The 20,040-nt window shown below is 40.7% G+C and overlaps 1 protein-coding gene, 1 long non-coding RNA gene and 1 other non-coding gene across 8 annotated transcripts in view; 1 reads left to right on the top strand and 2 right to left on the bottom strand.

Moving 5' to 3' along the window:
- Nucleotides 1-1,879: 1,879 nt before the first annotated feature.
- On the bottom strand, nt 1,880-9,868 carry LOC144380469 (uncharacterized). The gene is made up of 2 exons (XR_013444632.1): nt 9,742-9,868; nt 1,880-2,722 (listed from the first exon to the last, which is right to left on the bottom strand). It is a non-coding gene; the product is annotated as an uncharacterized LOC144380469 (long non-coding RNA).
- On the bottom strand, nt 4,695-4,767 carry TRNAK-CUU (transfer RNA lysine (anticodon CUU)). Its single transcript has one exon. It is a non-coding gene; the product is annotated as a tRNA-Lys (tRNA).
- The window catches only part of STAG2 (STAG2 cohesin complex component), a 129,546-nt gene continuing 118,657 nt past the window's right edge, over nt 9,152-20,040 (top strand). For 2 of the 6 annotated variants that reach the window (XM_078064337.1, XM_078064332.1), the window contains exon 1: nt 9,152-9,418. The gene's annotated coding sequence lies outside the window, so the exon portion shown is untranslated. Of the gene's footprint in view, nt 9,419-9,473; nt 9,495-9,871; nt 9,986-10,272; nt 10,404-10,632; nt 10,654-20,040 lie in introns of those variants that run through there. The other 4 variants (XM_078064333.1, XM_078064336.1, XM_078064334.1 and 1 more) reach the window with 4 other exon arrangements.

The raw sequence follows: 20,040 nt of genomic DNA, 5'->3' as shown, positions 1-20,040 counted from the left end.
TCTGCTCAGTGGGCTCCCCCTGCTTGTGCTCTCTCTCTCTGTCAAATAAATAAATAAAATCTTAAAAAAAAAAATCCATAAGTCTGAGTTGATAGGTCTGCCTGTGCTTTGGTAAGTCTTTTTTGTTGTTGTTTATTAAATGTTGGCACTCAGAAAATAATGCCAATGTCATCTGTCTACACAACAAATCCTATGACATGTTTAACTACTTAATACAAATAACTAGGACCAGTCCCAGCACTGAGTGATGAAAGAATTAGCTACTGATAGGGATGGATTATTTTGGTTAGTATTTCTCAAATGATTTAAGCAGAAGGCAGAAGGTAGTTTTTTCCTTGAAATTTCCGGATATTCATACTAAGTTTCTACTTTGCTTCCATGGAGATTTGGCCAGTGAAAAGCTATGTCTCTATATGGAAAAAAAAAAAAAAAAAAAAAAGGAAAATTGAATGGATTATCAAATAAAGACAAAACAAAGATGCTTACTGTAATTATCATCTTAGACCAAAAAGCACATGTACCCTATCTAGACCCTGACTACATTTCTACTTCCACTGTTCAGTCCAAGCCCCATCACCTTGAAAGAGGACTTCAACTACCTCCATTTTGACCTTAAACTTTCTAATTGATTAAGTTCCTTTCCAGCTTATCGCTTAACTCAGGCAAAAGACCCGGTGGGCAAAGCATCCTGGGATGGGAACTGAAACTTTCCCCTCAAGCAATAAGGACCGCCCTGAGCCAGCAAGACCCTGCATGACTGACCCCAAGACAATGATCAACCTGACCTTTCCTACCCACCAGCATGTACCCACCGACCTTTGTCCCACATTTTCCTTATAGGAACCTGGAAGGATTTTCAGCACTTTGGAGACAGTCTCTGAGACGCTAGTCTGCTGTTTTCCTGGTGGTGGCCTCTCTGAAATAAATCCCTTTCTTATCACCACCCCTTTCTCTGCCTGTGGATTTTGTTAGTGGCAAGTGGCTGAACCTGATCTGTTTGGGATCCCGTGTCAGGTGCTCTTGCACCCTTGCGCCCTGGCTACAACTTCTTAGATTGTCTATCCCTCCATCATCCAGAGACATCTTTCTAAAAAAATGTCAAACTGAGCACATTGCTTCCATGGCACCCCATTGCCTATAGGTAGCAAGCTCCTTCCTTAGCATGGGCGTTTGGGGGGCGGGGGCTGCAATTGGGATCCTGCATTTGTCTCCAGCATAAACTTCTCCAGCTCTCCTTTTAATAGAGCTCTCTGCCCTCCACTTCCTAGTTGTTAGCCGAACAAACTATTTGTGGTTCCAGGAGGAGAGGGGCTCTCTGTTTTGACTTTCCATGCCTTTGTTCACACTCCTCCCAGAGCAAAGCTCTTTATCTTTTGTTTGCCTAATGAACACTATGTAATTTCAACTCTTAACTCCCTTATAAAGCCTTTTCTGACTCATGCCCACATTCACCTTTGTACACACATTCTATTTTGTCAATCTTCTATAATAACACCTATAACACTTGATTGGATTTATTTGATCCTGACTATCTTTTCTTAATAGGTTGCAAGCTCTTTGAGGTCAAGCACCATGAATTATTCATCTTTGTATCACCAGCCCCTAGCCTATTCTGTGTCTGGCACCTAGGAGGTACTCAGTAAATACTATTGAATGAAGAACAATTGTTAACTAAAATTGTCTAGATAGCTACTGTCCAGTACATAGCCACTAGTCACATGTAGCTATTTACATTTAAGTTTTAATTAATTAAAATTAAAAATGCAGTTCCTCAGTCACTCTAGCCACATTCCACGTGCTCAATAGCTACTTGTGTGTATCATACTGGACAGCACAGATTACAAAAATTTCCATCATCACAAAAAGTTCTAATACATAGTGCTGATCTGGAAAATTCTTTATTTTCCCGTTTTAGTTTAATAAACATTGATTTTCTGCTATACGCTAACATTTGTGCTAGGCATGGTGGTTATAGCAAATGTGAACAAAATACGAATACTATTATGATTATTATTTGCAAGGCATTTGAAATCTGGTAGGGAGAAGCCTCATAACATGAGATTATTTCCATATTGGGACATCAGGAAGGCTCATGGAGATTTTCTCATTTAAACTGGGCATTGAAGGATGAAGAGAATTTGAGTAGGGCAAATCTTGGGAAAGGAGAGAAAAGAGTGTGAGCAAATGTACAGAGGTGGGAAAGTACTAGGAAAATGGGAAGTAATTTAGTTTGCCCAGGAAGTATGGTATGTGAGCTGGAGGGAGTTGTTTAGTTTATTCCTTCATTCCTTTAATCATTCAACAAATATTTTTTGAGCATCTCTCCTGTTTCAGACTCCATACTAAGTGCTGGGGATAAACAGGGACCTATACAGACATTGCCCCAGCAGAGTGCAGAGTTATGAGCGATGAGATTTGGAGAAGACCGTGGAAGGCACTGAAAGTTACCCTGAAGAGTTTGTACTTTGTTCCTCTGGCCCTCACACTCAAAAGTGTGGACTTTAGACCAGCTGCGTGGGCTGGGCATGACCTGGGAGTTTGTTAGAAATGCAGAATCTCTGGGGCGCCTGGGTGGCTCAGTCGTGAAGCGTCTGCCTTCGGCTCAGGTCATGATCCCTGCGGCGTCCTGGGATCAAGCCCCGCATCGGGCTCCCTGGTCCGCGGGAAGCCTGCTTCTCCCTCTGCCGCTCCCCCTGCTTGTGTTCCCTCTCTTCCGCTGTGTCTGTCAAATAAATAAATAAAATCTTAAAAAAAAAAAAAAAAGAAGTGCATAATCTCAGGTCCCGCCGGAACCTCAAACCTACTGAATCACAATTTGCACTTTAGCAAGATCTCCAGATTATCCTTAAGCACATTAACATTCGAGGAGCATTGTTGTAGGCCTACTGAGCCAGTAAGAGAGTATGCAAGCGAGTAAGTTAAAGTAAGGAAGGAAGAATGGAGCAAGTAAGTAAGCATAACAGTTGGAAGTAAGGTGGTATTCTAATCAGTACTGGATTGGATGCAAAAGAAACTGGACATGGGTCTATTACTGTAGCTCAGATGAGAAATGGGAGGGGTTGGATGTGAGAGACAATCAATCTTTTGTATACAGATACAGCTTCAGTTCCATTAACTCATACTGGAAATACTGTATGTTATTCAAAGTGAAAAAATATCAGCAAATTCAGTAATATGGTATTTGAGATGTGTTAGAAGACGCCAGCTATTCGTTTGGGACAAGGCTTATTGGTATGTCTACTTCCTGTTGACGCCACAGGTCCAAAGTGTACTCCTGAGTGTCAAAGTATCAGGCCCTTAATCATACAAATTCATACAGGGGTTATGATAAGGATTTCAGAAATTAAATCACTATATCAAAGTTCACAAAAACTAGAAATTCAGTTTATTAATTTACAATGGAGTAATTACCTTTCCACTAACCAGAGATTTTTTTCTTTTATTACCAGCATTAAAATTTTTTTTCAAGTTTTTATTTATTTATTCATTTAAGTGATCTCTACACCCAACGTGGGGCTCAAACTCATGACCCTGAGATCAAGAGTCACATGCTCTTCTGACTGAGCCAGCCAGGCGCCCCCAGCATTCAATTTTTTTATGACAACTTTTTAATTTTGAAATCACAAAAAGTTGCAGAAATAATACAGAGAATTCCCATGTACCCTTCACGCAGCTTTCCCGATGGTAATAGTTTATATAACCATAGTACATTGTCAAGCCCAGGAAACTGACATTGATACAGTACTATTAACTCAAGTACAGACCTTATCCAATTTCACATTTTTTCATGCACTTGTGTGTGTGTGTTTGTAGTTCTATGAAATTTTATAATGTGTTGATTTAAGTAAACACACAATCAGGATATGCAACTCTTTCACCATTGCAAAGAAACCCCCTCCTGTTACCCATCAATAGTCACACCCTTTCCTCAACCCTAGCCTTTGGCAACCACTGATCTGTTCTCCATCACTGTAATTTTGACATTTTGAGAATATTACATAATGGAATCATACGATGTGTAATTCTTTGAGATTGGCTTTTTCCAGTAAGCATAATGCTCTTTAGGTTCATCCAAGATGTCCCATGTATGGCTGAGTAGTATTCCACTGTATGACCATACGACAGTTTGTTCAACCATCTGCCGGTTGATGGACATTTGGATTGTTTCTTGCTTTTGGCTATCAAAAGTAAATCTGCTATGAGCATTTGTATGCAGGTTTTTGGGTAAACATACATTTTCATTTCTCTAGGATAAATGCTCAGGACTAAGAGACCAAGATTGCTGGGTCATATGGTAAATATATGCTTAACTTTATAAGAAAGTGCCAAATTGTTTTCTATAGTAACCAGTATTACATCTTAAAAATACATAAGTAATATCCCCTTACTGTAAAAAAATTCACATAAGGTAGCAATGTATAAAGTGAAAGTAAAATGACAAATCCTGGAAGCCTGCACAACCTCTTTCCTGAGAAGTAATTGTTAGGTTTTCTATATATTCTTCAAGAATGCTTTATGCATATGTAAGCACATATATGTGTATATAACTATATATATTCACAAATGGGATCACACTATACAAGCTATTTACAAATTGTTTTTTCACTTAACAACATATCTTAGACATATTTGGATGTCAGTAGATAAATATGTAGTTGCTTTTTAAAATTGTTTTTAATTTTAAGTAGGCTCCACACCCAATGTGGGGTTTGAACTCACGACCTCGAGATCAAGAGTCTCATGCTCTACCAACTGAGCCAGCCAGGTGCCCCTGTACTTAATTGCTTAAATGGAAATAGGACCCCATTGTATGGATGTATCATAATTTCTTTAACCAATTCCCTAAATGATGCCATTTCTATTTTCTTTTTTTTTTTTTTTTAAAGATTTTATTTATTTGACAGAGAGAGATATAGTGAGAGAGGGAACACAAGCAGGGGGAGTGGGAGAGGGAGAAGCAGGCTTCCCGCTGAGCAGGGAGCCCGATGCGGGGCTCGATCCCAGGACCCTGGGATCATGACCCGAGCCGAAGGCAGACGCTTAACGACTGAGCCACCCAGGCGCCCCGATGCCATTTCTATTTTCAGTTTCTCTTTATTACAAAGCTATGATGAAAGTTTTACTACATAGATCTTTGTGTAATTTGTACAAGCATATCTGTATGACAGATTCCTAGAAATACAAGTGTTAGGCTAATTTTACATTTTGTTTTTTTTTTTTAAGATTTTATTTATTTACTTGACAGAGAGAGCACAAGCAGGGAGAGTGGCAGGCAGAGGGAGAGGGAAAAGCAGACTCCCCCGCTGAGCAGGGAGCCAGATGCGGGGCTTGACCTCAGGACCCTGGGATCATGACCTGAGCCCAAGGCAGACGCTCAACCAACTGAGCCACCCAGGCGCCCCTAATTTTACACTTTTTATGTTATGAGATACCTTGTTTTTAAATAATTCCCACTAGCGATATATGAGAATTCTTAGTTCTTCACTGAGTGTTACCAAAATTTTTCATCTCTGCCAATCTGGTAGGCAAAGTGTATTTAATTTGCAGGCCTTAGTGGTGAATTAAATTGAGCACTGTTTTATGTATTTATTAGCTATCTGCATTTCTTTTTTAAAAAATTCATTTTAGAGAAAGATAAGAGATAGAGATAGAGTGTGTGTAAGCGGGGAGGGGCAGAGGGGGAGGGAAGAGGGAAAAAGAATCTGAAGCAGCCTCTGCACTGAGCACAGAGCCCAACGTAGGGCTCAATCCCACAACCAGGAGATCATGACCTAAGCTGAAACCAAGAGTGGGAAGCTCAACCAGCTGAGCCACCCAGGTGCCATCTGCATTTCTTATCCAATAAGTTGACTCTTTTATATCCTTTCTCCATTTTTCTATTGGAGTATTTTTGTCTTACTGATTTGTGAGAGTTCTTCATATGTATTACGCCTTTTCCATTCATGTAGCAAATATATTCTGCTTATACTTTATCTTTTGACTTTGTTTATGGTATTTTGACATACATAATTTTAAATTTCTGTGGACTCAAATTTATCCATCTTCAGGCTTCTGGATTTTAGGTCACATTTAGAATGGTGTTAGAAAATACAGAATATATACATGCTGCTTAGAGTAGGAGGCTATCTAGGAAACTTAATTTATAATCAGAAGCTTGCTCCAGGGGCACCTGGGTGGCTCAGTTGTTAAGCGTCTGCCTTCGGCTCAGGTCATGATCCGGGAGTCCTGGGATTCAGTCCCACATCGGGCTCCCTGCTCAGCGGGGAGCCTGCTTCTCCCTATCTCACTCCCCCTGCTTGTGTTCCCTCTCTCGCTGTGTCTCTCTCTGTCAAATAAATCAATCAAATCTTTAAAAAAAAAAAAAAGACGCTTGCTCCATTTGTATAGATGGAGTTAAAGAGAACTGTGGGATGCTTTATTCAGATTATGGTAAGGCTAGAAGATTATCTCTGCCACACTGTTGGGTGTGCATTTCTAGTGACCAGAATATTTTTGCATCAAATAGTGTCTTGTCCCTTAAATAGCATCAAATGTTCTAAGTATTCAACTTTCCTATTTCTTATTTCTCATCAGGCACCAAAAGCTTCTGTCATTACAGTATTATGAAGGATTTTTTTTTTTGAAGGATAGGTTACAAATAATTAGATTAAAGCTTATTTTATGTCAGTTACATATTTCATTTGATGGCATTTTCTCACTTTGTCCTCAAATTCCTAGGGTTTACTCTTTGATCTTTCAGTACCCTATGAAATAAATTTCACTTCTTAGGATAGGACTGGGGCACATAGCACTGTGATCTGCACACACTGAAGGCTCAATAAATATTCTTGTGAATAAGCTCTAGAAAGAGAAGCTATTGTGAAACATACTTAAATATCAGTATAAATTTGCTATAAAATTTTATCTGATGTTATACCAGTTAGTTATTTTCTTCAATGGTATTTTTCACAAGATGAAAATAAGTTTACCAAACAGAAGAACTTTTCGAAGTATAAAATTGTTTAAAGTCTAAGTTGCTACACAGATGAGAATGTGAATTTATAAAATAGATGAAAAACTATTTGCACCATGTACTATAATGTGATGTTTGGAGCAGAAAATCAGTAGTTTTCAGCTAATTCTAAGATAGGAAATCATTTAGTATCAATTGATATTAAATTGGCACAATTGAACTAAATTAATGTAAAATGATTTGGTACAGAGCCCAATTTTTCTATTACTTTAAGTGGAATTTTGCATTAACTTATGTAACTGTAAATTTTCCACTACTCCCTATTTAATGTTCTAGCTGCATCATTCTGTAACTTGAATCTGTTAAAAACTGTATAACATTCTACCAAAGATGGTCTATAAAAGAAATGGAAATTTATTTTGAATAGTATTCCACTCCCGAAAGCTTTAGAGGTAAGTAAAAATGTCTTGGATTTTATTTCTTGTTATTGATATTTAGATGTTTCTGTTTAACTTTTATTATTCAGTTGATTAAATATACCATAACTCTTTTTTAAAGTTGCAGGAAAAAAACAAACAGTAAGCACAGAGAATGGGAGAGAAACTAAAACAAGCGTGGAATATAATTTGAGGAATGAGATTAATCATTATATTGCATTAGGAATGCTTTAGAGGTTATACCGGGTGAAATCTCCACGGTTTACACGGGGCTTTCGTTTCTCCTCATTTAGAAAATTTGTCTTGTTATTAAATACATTTACTCCTTTTCTTGTAATTAAAAGGTAATTTAATATTAAGGGAATTGTCTAACCAAAAATTTTTAAAAGTAAAGAGGAACGAAGAGCTCTTAGCTACACACTATTGTATCAATCTGGGAACTTCTATAACAGCAATGGAGACATGTAATAGGTCACTTCTTCCTGTCCTAGGAAAAGCGGCGCTTCGGAGGGGACAGGCCCTCCCCGAGTTTTTCTCCCCCGCGTAGAGAGCTCTCGGCGGTCAAAGGTCCGGGAGGCTGGATTCGAAACAAAAAAATAAAAAGGGTAATAAAGACTTGCGTTAACTGGGGGTCAAAGGAGCGCAAGGGGTCCTTTCGCACTTCAAACACCTTGGGGGAGGGGTGAAGAGGCAGGATAAGAAGGAACCAAAATTCTCAACAAAGTCGCAAGGCCGCCGGGTCCCACGTTTCCAGGAAGACGGTGGATAATCGAGGAAGGCGGGGGAAAACGGGTAGGTCCCCCTGGACTCCTTCAGCCCAAATTTCGATTTCCCTCCACTTTGCTCCGTCCCGTTTCCTTCCCTCAACCCCCCCCAGGAGTCAAGAATAAATTGGTCGAGCGCCCGGCCTAGCCTAGTAGCCCAGTTCCTTAAGTCTCCCAGACCCTAGAGAGAGAGACCCCGTTTTCTGGGAGTCGGGAATAGTGGGATGTAAAGAAAAAAAAATTTTTTTTCTCCAGTGTCAAGTCTTCCTGGTAGAGAATCGGCTTGCTTTCTCTCCACAGCCGAAGCGAAAAGCAAACAAAACAAAACAGAAACTCAAAAAGCAAAACCCCTAAATCACTTAGGATCAGGTGCCAGAGTTCCGCCAGTAGAGTTCTTTTGGTGGGAAGGAGTAAGGACCGCGGGGAAGCGAGGGTCCGGAACTAGGGCGGAAGGCCCCTCGCTGGGGCGTGTCAGAGGAGGGGACAGGGAAGGGTGATGCCCGACTGGGCTGCCAACCTCGGGCTGCGCGCGGGGCGCAGGGGCCCGGGGGACTAGTTCCGACTGAGCCCGGTTTCCGATTTCCCACGGCTCGGGGCTCTGCCGGACATCCCTAACGACCTCCTTTCGGACCCCCTCCCCCCATTAAAGAAAGAGGAAACGCGGCCCGCTCCGGTCCGCGGCGGAAGCGCTGCCAAACGAATGAGTAAGTCAGGCGCGGGCACGGCACCTTGTTTACCCCACTCGGCGGCGCGCCCCTGCGGGCGCCTCGTTCGCAGACGGCGTCGGAGACGCTGAACCCGGGAGGCAGTCGGCGACGATTGGTCGGTGATAGGGAGGAGGACGCTGGGAGACAAGCGTTGCAGTGCCAGCTCTCTGCCGCTAGATGCCGCTCCCTCCCAACAGGAGCCGAGCGCGGGTTCGTGGCCGACAGATGGCGCCTGCGCGTTCCATTCGCCTCCAAGTCGCCGAAGAGCGAACACCCCAAACAATCCCGAAGCGCCACCAAAAAAAAAAAAAAAAAAAAAAGAAAAAAAAAAAGAAAAAAAAACCCGCCGGATCCGACCGCCACTTTCAAAACCCCCCACCGCTCTAGAACCGCGGGAGCTTCCGTCCCTGAGTAGAATTCGAGGGTGTAAAGAAGAGGAAGGGGAAAATATCTTGTACCAGCCCAGGGGTGAAGAAGCCCCCGGCCTGAGAAAGAAGGAAGGAGGAGTGGGGGAGGCGAACAGTCTCGTTGCTGCCTCTGTGTACGCTGAGGGGGGAGGTAAGTTATAAAATGGCGGAGGCGAAGCTTCTAGAAGTTTGGAGGGGCACCCGGAGGGCGCGGGGCCCACTGTGAGGTGTGTATGGTTGAAATAGGGCGCGAGAGAGGAGTTGGGAGGGAAAGAGAATGGGCACTCTGTTGCCATTTAATTTCCCCTCTACTCCCTTTGCTCCCAACGGGGCCAGCCATGGAGCGGGTGGCTAAGTCAAGACGGGGAGAAGCCTCCCCGTCCCCGCGTAACCCCCAACCCTTCTTTCTGCCTTCTCCCCCCAAGTGGCTACCTCAACACTACCAAGGAACTTCCAGCCCCCCTTCCTCCCTACCTCCTACTCCTAGAGTGGCTTTCTACTGCACGGACTCTTCTTTTCGACTACCCTCGCTGAAGATTCTCTCTTCCTTCCCTCGCCCAACTCTCCCTCGGGGCCTCCACGGAGACCCCCCCCATGGGTGGCCCAAAATGGAGAACGCGGAGCAGCGCAAGATGGAGGCTCCGCTTCTCTGTGTAGCATTAGATTTAGGTGCCTTTTCTCCGGCAGGCTCTTAAGCCTGGGAGAGCCCAAACTGGAGGTGGGGTGGAGTGCGAGCCGTAGTCGGGGGAGGAAAGCCGGGGAGGCCGTGGCTGGGGTGGGGGAGAGCGCGGTATCGTGGTGAGGGGAAGGAAGAGAGCAAAATGGTGGTGCTGGGAACCTAGGGGGGAGGGGAGAAGCGGAGGCTCAGTTGTGTATATTTGGGCCTCGGACCGAGGGAGGCGAGGGAAAATCTACTCTGATCACACCCCTCCCTCGTGCCCCCTCCCTTCCCCTCTTTCCTTTCCTCCCTCCCTTCGCTCCCTCCCTCTCTTCCTCCCTTCCTAGAGAGGGAACAACATTCATGTGACGGGCCCCTCTGCTTCTCCCCCGCCCCATCATCTCCAGCGCGTGGTGGGGGAACTGCTTGGGAAAGCGATTGGCATCGATCTCTCCATCCCTTCCGAGGCCCGACTTCGGTCAGTTTTCTTCGGGCAACAATTTTATAAATAGGCTGGGGTCTGGTGGTGTTGGCCCCCGCGTGCAGACCTTGCCCCGAAGGGGGCCCTGCCTGCCTGGCATGGGAGGAGGGGGGAAGGGCGGGAGTGGAAGGCTGTTTGTTGGGGGGTTTTGGCGCCACTTTTGTTTTAGTTTTAGTGCTGCTTTTCGTTCCCACCCCCACCCGCACTGTCTTTCTCAAGGCACGAACTGAGCTGATCCTTGCCCCAGGTAGGCAGCCTCTGCTTTTTCCCTCCACACTTTTATTCTTGCTTGGGGTTGACTTTCTTTTTTCTTCTCTCGCGTACCCGGTGATCTGTGGACGGCGATTTTAGCACGAAAAGGGTCTGTTGGGCCATGGGAGAGAGAAGGTGTGGGAAACAGCATCAAGTAGTTCCGCAAAACTTTGAGCCCCGTTCCCATTTTCTTCTGGCCTACATTCGTAAACGTATTGTTGATTTCTGCCTTTTTTTTTTTTTTTTGTCGCGAGAAGGTCTTGTTTTGCCTTTAGTTTTTTATAAACCGCTGTACTTTCGACATTTAGTTTCCGCTCTCCCTTCGTGTATATGTCATTTTATTTTTAATTCTGAACTGTAATGGGTTTTATCGTGAGATTTTTCGTGCTGCAGTGTTCAGCTTTAATTTTTAATATTGCATTAGTAGTTTCATCCGGTTTGTGAGACTTTCTCCTCGGTGGCCTAGAAATGTTTTATATGTTGTTGCCTACCACCCCTCCCTTCCCCCTCCCTCCTCCTTTCGCTTGGATGTAGTTTCTTAATTGAGGGTCATGGTGTTTGATTAAATGGTTATTTACAGTTTACACGATCTATCTATTAGAAACTTTTGATCTGTGGGATTAGGTTTAAGTAAACGAAAAGCTTGTGTTGCTTTGAAATGGTTCCTTAAAATGCGCGGGCCGCCCCCCCCCGCCCCCCCGGTAAAGCCCCATCTTCCCCTCGTACTGGAGTGTAAATTCCATACCCCTTTTCTCCCACGGACCGCCGTATTTCACGGCAGCCACACCCTGTATTTGTCTCTGTGGATTGGACTCATTATCAGCTTAATTTAGTGACTCTTAAACCACCATGATGGGACTTGCTTAAGCACGAAGCTTCTTTTCCTGTTTAGTCCTAGTGGTTAGTGTCGAAAGAGGAATAATCGAGGTTTCTTGATGAAACCTGGTGCGGTCCAACCTCTGCCTTTTTTCTGTTGTCTTTTTTCCTACTCCGGGCTGTTGGCGGTGTCAGCACCGCTGCTGGGGGCGGGGGTGGAGGGGAGAAAGAGTCGGGTTACCGAAGTGCGTCATTCCTGGCTCTAGCAGGGCCTGCTCGGGAGCTGCTGGTGTTTGTTACTGTCCTCGCAGCACTTTCCTGCCAACCTTCTCTCTCTGCGTATTGGTTAGGAGCAAGAGCAGGAGGCGGTCTTCTAATTCTATCTGTAGCCTAGCGCGTTGCGTTTCAGGGTATATGTGAACTTATTAAAAAAAAAAAAAACTGGCCCTGGAAAGTGGATACATTTCTGTTTAATGACATACAAGACAGGTAGTTTAGACTTGCTTTCGTATATTTTCCAATGAACGGTGGGGTTAATTTTGAACATTTTAAACCACTTCGGTTAAAATGCCTGGTTTTCTTTTTACATTGATATCAATCTATAATTAGGGATCAGAAGGACCAGTTAAGGCATAAGTGTTCAGTGGTTTTTCAAGTGGTTGAATTGTAATTTTATGACACATTATGTTAAATAGTCTGTTTTTTTTTCGTTTTGAGCCGAGGTGCTATATGAATACAAGCTAATTGCAGATATTTAAGTTCATTTTCATCACATATTCCTTTTTATCCTTGTAGATATAATTTTAAATATGCCCTTTGGATCTTAAGAACTTTCTTAAAATTTCTTAAAGATGGCTATTTCTTTGTTTTTAACTGAATTCTTAAATTTTCCGCCTAACAAGTAGTTGTGTAGGGTGACAGTTACATTGCTAAATTCTTGACTTCTTGCTAGTCTTTGATACTTCCGTATCTTTGGATTTTTCTCAGTGTACTTTTTGAGCACAGTGTCTTCTTAATTCTTTTCTGAAGATGGTAATTGGAGGAGGGAGTGGTGGGAGGTAGAGATGAAACAAAAGTGGCCTTGAGTTGATTGTAGCTGGATGATGACTACAGGAGAGCTCACTGTACTATTATTCTCTCTACTTTTTTGTGTGTACTTGAAAATTTCCATAATTAAAAAAATTTGAAGAAAAGATTTCAAATTGTCTTGGAATTTTGGTGTAATGACGTAGGTTTGTATTTACATATCAGTTATCTGCATGGAAAACTTGGCCTTGTATATAAGTACTCACACAATGCCTGATGTACAAACTTTCATATTTAAATTGAACCAATATAGAATAAGCAATATAAGTTCTTACAAATTGGCTGAACTTTAAATGTTTGTAACTTGGTCTGAATGTGGTCAACTTCTAGTTTCTTTTTTTAAGCCTTTGAAAACAGGAAAATTCCATTCTCAAAGTTTGTAAATTTTGCTTGTCTATTTCATTAAGTTGGAGTTACAGTGAGTCAGTATGAAAGGGATTTACTATTAATAGGAGGGGCTTTGGCAGTTGCAGTAAGTGACAGTGGAAGGGATTCGGGTGCCCTAGGGCGCATTCCTGGTAGGAAGATAGAGGTAGGAGTTGAATTCAGTTTCAGTATTTGGTGTTTAATGAATGGGTAGAGAGGAGGATTGGAAAATAAATGTACTTATTAGCCATTCTTTCCCACTGTGAAATAACTAAGGTATCAGACTGGCAGTGGGGGTGGGGTGGATTCTTTTTTTTTTTTTAACTGATATGAAAACGAATGTTTACTTATAAAATGAGTTAAATCCCACCCCTTTAAGGATTTGGTGCTGTAGTTAAAAGTCGATATGTAAAATATTCTAATGTTTTCTATAAAGGACACTCTGACCATTACCCATCAGCAGTAAAAGTGCATTGCAATTGAAATCCTCAGTTTCCTTAATTAGTATATTTGTGAATTGCTCCTACACTCTTTGAAGGTAAGTGCCTTATTTTCTGCAGTTTTGTGTTGTCCAGTGTCAGGATTTTTACCCCTATGAGATGTATTTTTGAATACATGTCAAAGTTCTAAAGGGAGTCCAAAATAATGGATATTTAATTTTTACGTTGGGTAAAGTGTGTTCCCTCATCATTATTAAAGCAAAATTCCGCCTTAGTCTAGGAACAGATATTTCATAATTGTTAATATTAGTCAGTGTATTCATAGTCAACATTTTAGCTTTAGAAGAATGTTATGAGAAGACAGATTACGTATTTTGAATTCTGCAAATAATCTTAAATAGATGATGAGGATTGTGGCTTCAGATTTATTGTGGCAAGGTAACAGCTAAAATACTAAGCCAACAAATTATGAGTTTGGTAACTTTGAAGTCTGTTTAGTTAGGATTTTTTTTAAAGCCCAAACACTCCACATTTTAATGAAATTAAATCCTGCATTTCTTTTTCATTATTTTCTTTTTCAATCTTACCTTACTGACTGGTGATTGTCTGAGGACCTATGTATTAAAATAGGGAGGGATGGGGAGCAGGCTCAGGCCCAAATAAATTATCTTTTGGGAATATAGTGTTAGATGTGAAAATATGCCTTGGACAGTTTAGTAGTGCTTAATATTCTGCATGTTTAACTGATGCCACCCACAGTCGTGTGTGGGAAGGGAGTAAACAGTGAATAGCATATTCTTTTTGTTTTTGGTTCTTTTTTTTTTTTTTTTAAAGATTTTATTTATTTATTTGACAGGGAGAGAGACAGCGAGAGAGGGAACACAAGCAGGGGGAGTGGGAGAGGGAGAAGCAGGCTTCCCGTAGAGCAGGGAGCCCGATGCGGGGCTCGATCCCAGGACCCTGGGATCATGACCTGAGCCGAAGGCAGACGCTTAACGACTGAGCCACCCAGGCGCCCCTATTTTTGGTTCTTTATAATAGATGGAAGACTCCAGTTTTTGATGCTGCAAGTTAACTTTTGAGTTTAAAATTTACATTGAATGGACACAATGATCTGTTCATTGTATCTTAGCAGGATAAGGTTCACATCTCTTTAATGTGGTGACGTTTGTGCCTCACATGTTGAGAAAAAACAACCTAGTCTTGTATTAGCACTTTGAAATTGCTATTAGTAGATTATTCAGATACTTGAAATGACAGTTATTGTACAGTGGAGCACTACTGTATACCTATTTTGGAAGTTGGGGAGCTTAGCAAAGGAAAGGGATAGTCCCAGTTACCTATGGGTATCCGTATATACTGAAATGTGATTAATCATTGGAGAATAAAGAAGAAACTTTAAAGATCAAGGCTATTTTAAAAGTTCTTTACATTTTCCTTTTGTAGTTTTCTACATTTGTTACGTGTATAGGACTTCTAATTTGTGGTTCAGTACTGTCGCTGTATAATATTTTCTCTGTATCTCCGGCTATCGTGAACGGTGGTTATTGCATGTTCTTTCTGTTTGGCAAAGATAGTGTGAGAAAACAAAATTGTCAGTTAGATTTTTTTTTACATGTCCTGGGTTGCCTGCTTTGCATTTAATTGAACCAAATTTTATATTTCTTCAGTGTAAGTGGTGTTGCTTGTGGAGTCTTAATTTTTGAATATGTACATTAAAAAAAAAACTACATCTCTTTAGCAGCTGTGGTAATCTGCTACCTGAACTGTGTTCCTAATGTATGCTTGCTATAGTTCTATCTTTGATACTAACCAGAAGAAAACAAGAAGTCTTTACATATGGTTAGTCAAGAGATTATTGAAATTGTTTTATACTCCCCATTCCTCCAAAGGAAGGAAGGGTGAATAATGTTAATGTTCTTTTTTATTTTTTAATTGAAAAATACATTACTAGGATTGATGAGACCAACTAGAGAGATTTCTGTAAGGTCTTGATAATCTAATGTACACTCAAAAGTAAAATTTCTCTTTAATGACAGACTGTTGTTAGAAGGGGAAAAAAGTAAGTCCTGTTTATACTTTTTGCATGCATAACATTGGTGTAATGGGATTTGACCTATAACTTGTTGAATCCTGAGATATTCTAAGAAACTGTTAATTTAGTTTGAGTTCCTTTTGAATGTCAATAACTGTGTTTTAACATTTATTGTTTAATCTTCTTAGCTAAGTTGCAAGATAGGTGGTTATCATTTTACAGATGGGGAAATTGAGGATCTCAGAGAATAAATGACTTGTTACAGGATAATAATTGATGGCCTGAATTCACACCCAAATTAATTTGGCCTCAAAACCTTGGCACTTTTTTGTTACTGTTAAAGCTCACCAGTTTCCCTTAACTAAGTGGTTTAGGTCTTGGGTTATCTATCACCAGAAAGCATGTATCATTTTAATATTGCAAAATGAAGATTTTTTTTCACATGTAGTGCAAGGTAAATGCAGATTTTTACACAGGAGTTGCTGCCTAATGAAAGGTCTAAATTGTGTTTTACACTAAAAGATAGTTGAAATAAATCTGAGCTTTGGTTTTGTTTGCGTGTGCTTTTTTTTTTTTTTTTTAAGATTTTATTTATTTGCGAGAGAGAGAATGAGAGACAGAGAGCATGAGAGGGAGGAGGGTCAGAGGGAGAAGCAGACTCCATGATGAACAGGGAGCCCGATGTGGGACTCGAGCCCGGAACTCCAGGATCATGACCTGAGCCGAAGGCAGTTGCTTAACCAACTGAGCCACCCAGGCGCCCGCGTGCGCTTATCATACAAAAGTTCGTGCAATAATATGTTGAATTGTATTCTTGATTTTTTGTTTTTTTTTTGGGGGGTCATACTATGGTAGATAGAGTGGTTTCACTGAATTTTTTTCCCTTATGTCATTTATGTTCTATACAGGCGAAGTGTGTCTGAGAATAGCTTGTTGTTTATTGAGTGGTTAGATTTGAAATAAAAATTTATTTTTATAAATAAAAATGACTGTTTTATAATTCACTGCTCTGATTGATTCTGTAAGGGGATTTTGTTGTTATTTAATGGTACCTTAAAAATAATTCTCTTTCTTTGTGTTAGTATCTCTATTTGCTTCTAATTTCTATTCTAGTTCATCTTTTCACTTTATTAAATTTTCTTGTTCTAATTTGTATAGGTAATAGTTAATATTGGTGTCCTGGATTATTATTAGGTTCATTAGTCATCAGTGACAGGAATCTTGGTCTCAGCTTTCTTTGCTTTTCCTCGTTTTCCTTTCTGCTTTTCATAAACTACAACTAGAACTTCTCTTATCTGAAGGACTGCTAGATGTTGGATAGCTGGCCTACATTAATTAGTGGAGATGAGGTAAAACAATGTATAGTGCTTTTCATAGCCATGAGTCAAATTTATATATTTTATGTTAATTGTTCCCTTAAGCTTCATTCTGTGGGAAATAATTTTTCCAGTGATGCAGTCTTCTACCCCAGATTCTATCTTTGTTCAATATTGAGTCTTTTCATCCATATTTCTCCCTTTGTACTCCCAAGAATAACAAGACCCTGGTGTTCTACAACAGAATTATGCCCCAAGGCATCCATTGTATATAATGAATTAGTTTCTCTCCTGTGTATCTGGAAAGATACTCGTTTTGTACCATTCTTGGGAGAATTCAGGAAATCGTCACTCAAATCATTTTGAGTTGTGTGGTTAACATTGTGGAACCCTGGATGAGAAAGGCTGCAGAATATTAAGGGTCTTGGTCTGGTGCTAAGCAGTTTTACTTTTCAGTTACTTTCCTGTCAGTAACCTTAATATAGCCTCTACTAAAACTTATGTATGATAAAATGTGAATGCAATTGATAATATTGCTATCTCGGGATAAGTTGGTTAGTGTTGATTTCAAGCAGTTAGTGCTACTTAGTTTCAAAAAATTGAATGTGGGAAGTTAAATGCATTATATGATTCAAAACTTTTTATAAAAGTATTTGACGGTGACTAACATTAGCAGCAGTTAACACTAACTGAACTCTTACTCTCTGTCAGACACTGTTAAAATGCTTTACATGTATTACCTCACTTAATCTTCATGACCCTATTACCCATTACCATATGATTTATTGCTCAAACCAGGATACTTTTGAGAATGAACGGGGGGACACTAACTGGATGGCATTCTGGGATAATAGTATAAACTAGGACTGTCCCAGAGAAACTAGGATTTATGACATCCCTGATTAATATCCCATTTTTCAGGAGGCATCCAAGGCATAGGGAAGCTGAGTACATTGCCTAATTAGTAAGTGGTAGGAGGGGATTCACAACTTCTACAATTTATTTGGACGTGAAAGTGATTTAAATGACTTTAAACAGCCATATTCTGAGAGTTTGTTTATTTTTACTCTTGGGGGAATTTCTATTGGTGTGGGGTTGATTGTAAAAAACAAGAGACAGTGTTTTTTAAATTCTATCGAGTAGAATTTCCAGTTGACTTATTTCAAGTTGACTATTGAACTTCTGAATGACTGTTGAAAAACAACTTCTGAGGTCCACTGAAATAAAAAAAAAAAAGAAAAAGAAAAAAGCCAAGATAACTACTTTTACTATTTACATCTTCGTTTTTCTTATGTATTATTATTCAGACTGCCCTTACTGTTTTCTTGGGAGGAAATGTTAATTGTACGCTCTTTCTTGGGGGTTCTTACGTGGAAAATTTCTTCTGAAAAGAAAACTGAAAGAGAAATAATTTTGTGACTAGGGAGAAGTAGTATTAGAAAGAAAAAGGTACAGTTTAGAGACTTACTTGAAGTTAAACTGATTCAGTAACATAATTTGAGATTTAAGTCTTGTAGAGATTGAAGTGTCATTTCTTTTATTTATTATTTTATTTAAAGATTTTTATTTGACAGTGGGAGCATGTGTGAGAGAGCACAAGCGGGGGAGTGGCAGAGGCAGAGGGAGAAGCAGACTCCCCACTGAGCAGGGGACGGAGTCGGGGGTGAGGGTGGGGGGGGGATGGGGGCTTAATCCCAGGACCCTGAGATCATGACCTGAGCTGAAGGTAGACGCTTAACCAACTGAGCCACCCCAGGAGCCCCTGAAGTGTCATTTCATAAAATTAATACTTCTCTCTTATTTTTGGGTGACTTTTGTAGTTGCCTTCTGTTCCCACCTGTTTATATTTGTGGTACATCCTACCCCCCCAAAATGATTACTGTAGGGTTAATTCAAACATTTGGAGAAATGATTTCAGCATAATCTCAGATTAATACTATACTGTAAACTAAGATTTTTTTTTAGTGGGGGTGAGTGTTAGCTGATCTTTTGTTTAAGAAAAATTACTATTTTTTTAAGGTTTTATTTGAGAGAGAGAGAGAGTGGCAGAGGGCAAGGGAGAAGCAGGCTCCCCAAGTTCACTTAGTGGAGCCAGACATGGGGCTCCACTCAGGGCTTGGTCCCAGGACCCTGGGATCAAGACCTGAGCCGAAGGCAGACACTTAACTGACTGAGCCACCCAGGTGCTCCGGTAGAGAGCTGATCTTAAGAGGACTAAGTTTTTCCATACTTGGCTATTTTTTGGCCATTTTAATATTTCGTTGAGGAATTTGTGTGTTTTTTATCCCCTAGCTAGTTCACTTTTGGTGGTTTTGTTGGTGTCAATATTTTACAAACAACTGCAAGGTTATTAAGTAGGTCTATTTAATTTTGTAAGTCTTTTCTTTAGTTTATTAAATCCATCATGAAATTGGAAGTGGGGGGGATTGCATTTCTGACCAGATTTGTGGGCCACATAGTCACTGGTAGACAAAAGGTTATTTTTGTGGATTTGGTTTATTATATGAAATTAATACAGCTGGTATGTATGTATATATTTATTTATTTAAAAGATTTATTTATTTTTATAGAGAGAGAGCCCAGGGCTAGGGGGAGAGGGAGAGAGAGAAACTCAAGCAGACTCCCTGATGAGCGGGAAACCCGATGCGGGACTCTATCCTACGACCATGAGATAATGACCTGAGCTGAAACAGGAGTCCAACATTCAACTGACTGTGCCACCCAGGCGCCCCTACAGTTGCTATTTTAAAAAGCTATTGCTTGTTTTTAACCTAGGGCTCATGGATAGGGTAGAGGTGTGAGAACCCTATCAAATTATGTACAAAATGTATGTGTTTCTTCAGATTCTCAGAAGGGTTCATTGTTATTGGCTGGTACTTAAAGTGCCTACAGAGACAGGATATACAATGGTCAACTAGATTACATAGTCCCTGTCCTTAGGTAATATTGTCAATTGGGCTTTATCACCCCAAAGGGGTTAAAAACAACACTTTTAAAAAACACTACATACTAGGATTACTATATATTAAAGAATGTTAGGCTAAAACCAGTAGCCATCAATGCAGTTGTTTTTGATATGGTGTCCTTAATTTGAGATTAGTGACAAGTATTTTTTTTTAAGATTTTTTTTTTTGGTAAAGATTTTATTTATTTTACAGAGAGAGACACAGCGAGAGAGGGAACACAAGCAGGGGGAGTGGGAGAGGGAGAAGCAGGGTCCCCGCAGAGCAGGGAGCCCGATGTGGGACTCGATCCCAGGACCCTGGGATCATGACCTGAGCCGAAGGCAGTCGCTTAACCGACTGAGCCACCCAGGCACCCGT

The sequence above is a fragment of the Halichoerus grypus genome, chromosome X (assembly GCF_964656455.1).
Source record: "Halichoerus grypus chromosome X, mHalGry1.hap1.1, whole genome shotgun sequence".
Taxonomy (NCBI): domain Eukaryota; kingdom Metazoa; phylum Chordata; class Mammalia; order Carnivora; family Phocidae; genus Halichoerus; species Halichoerus grypus.
This window is presented reverse-complemented; position numbering and strand designations above follow the sequence as displayed.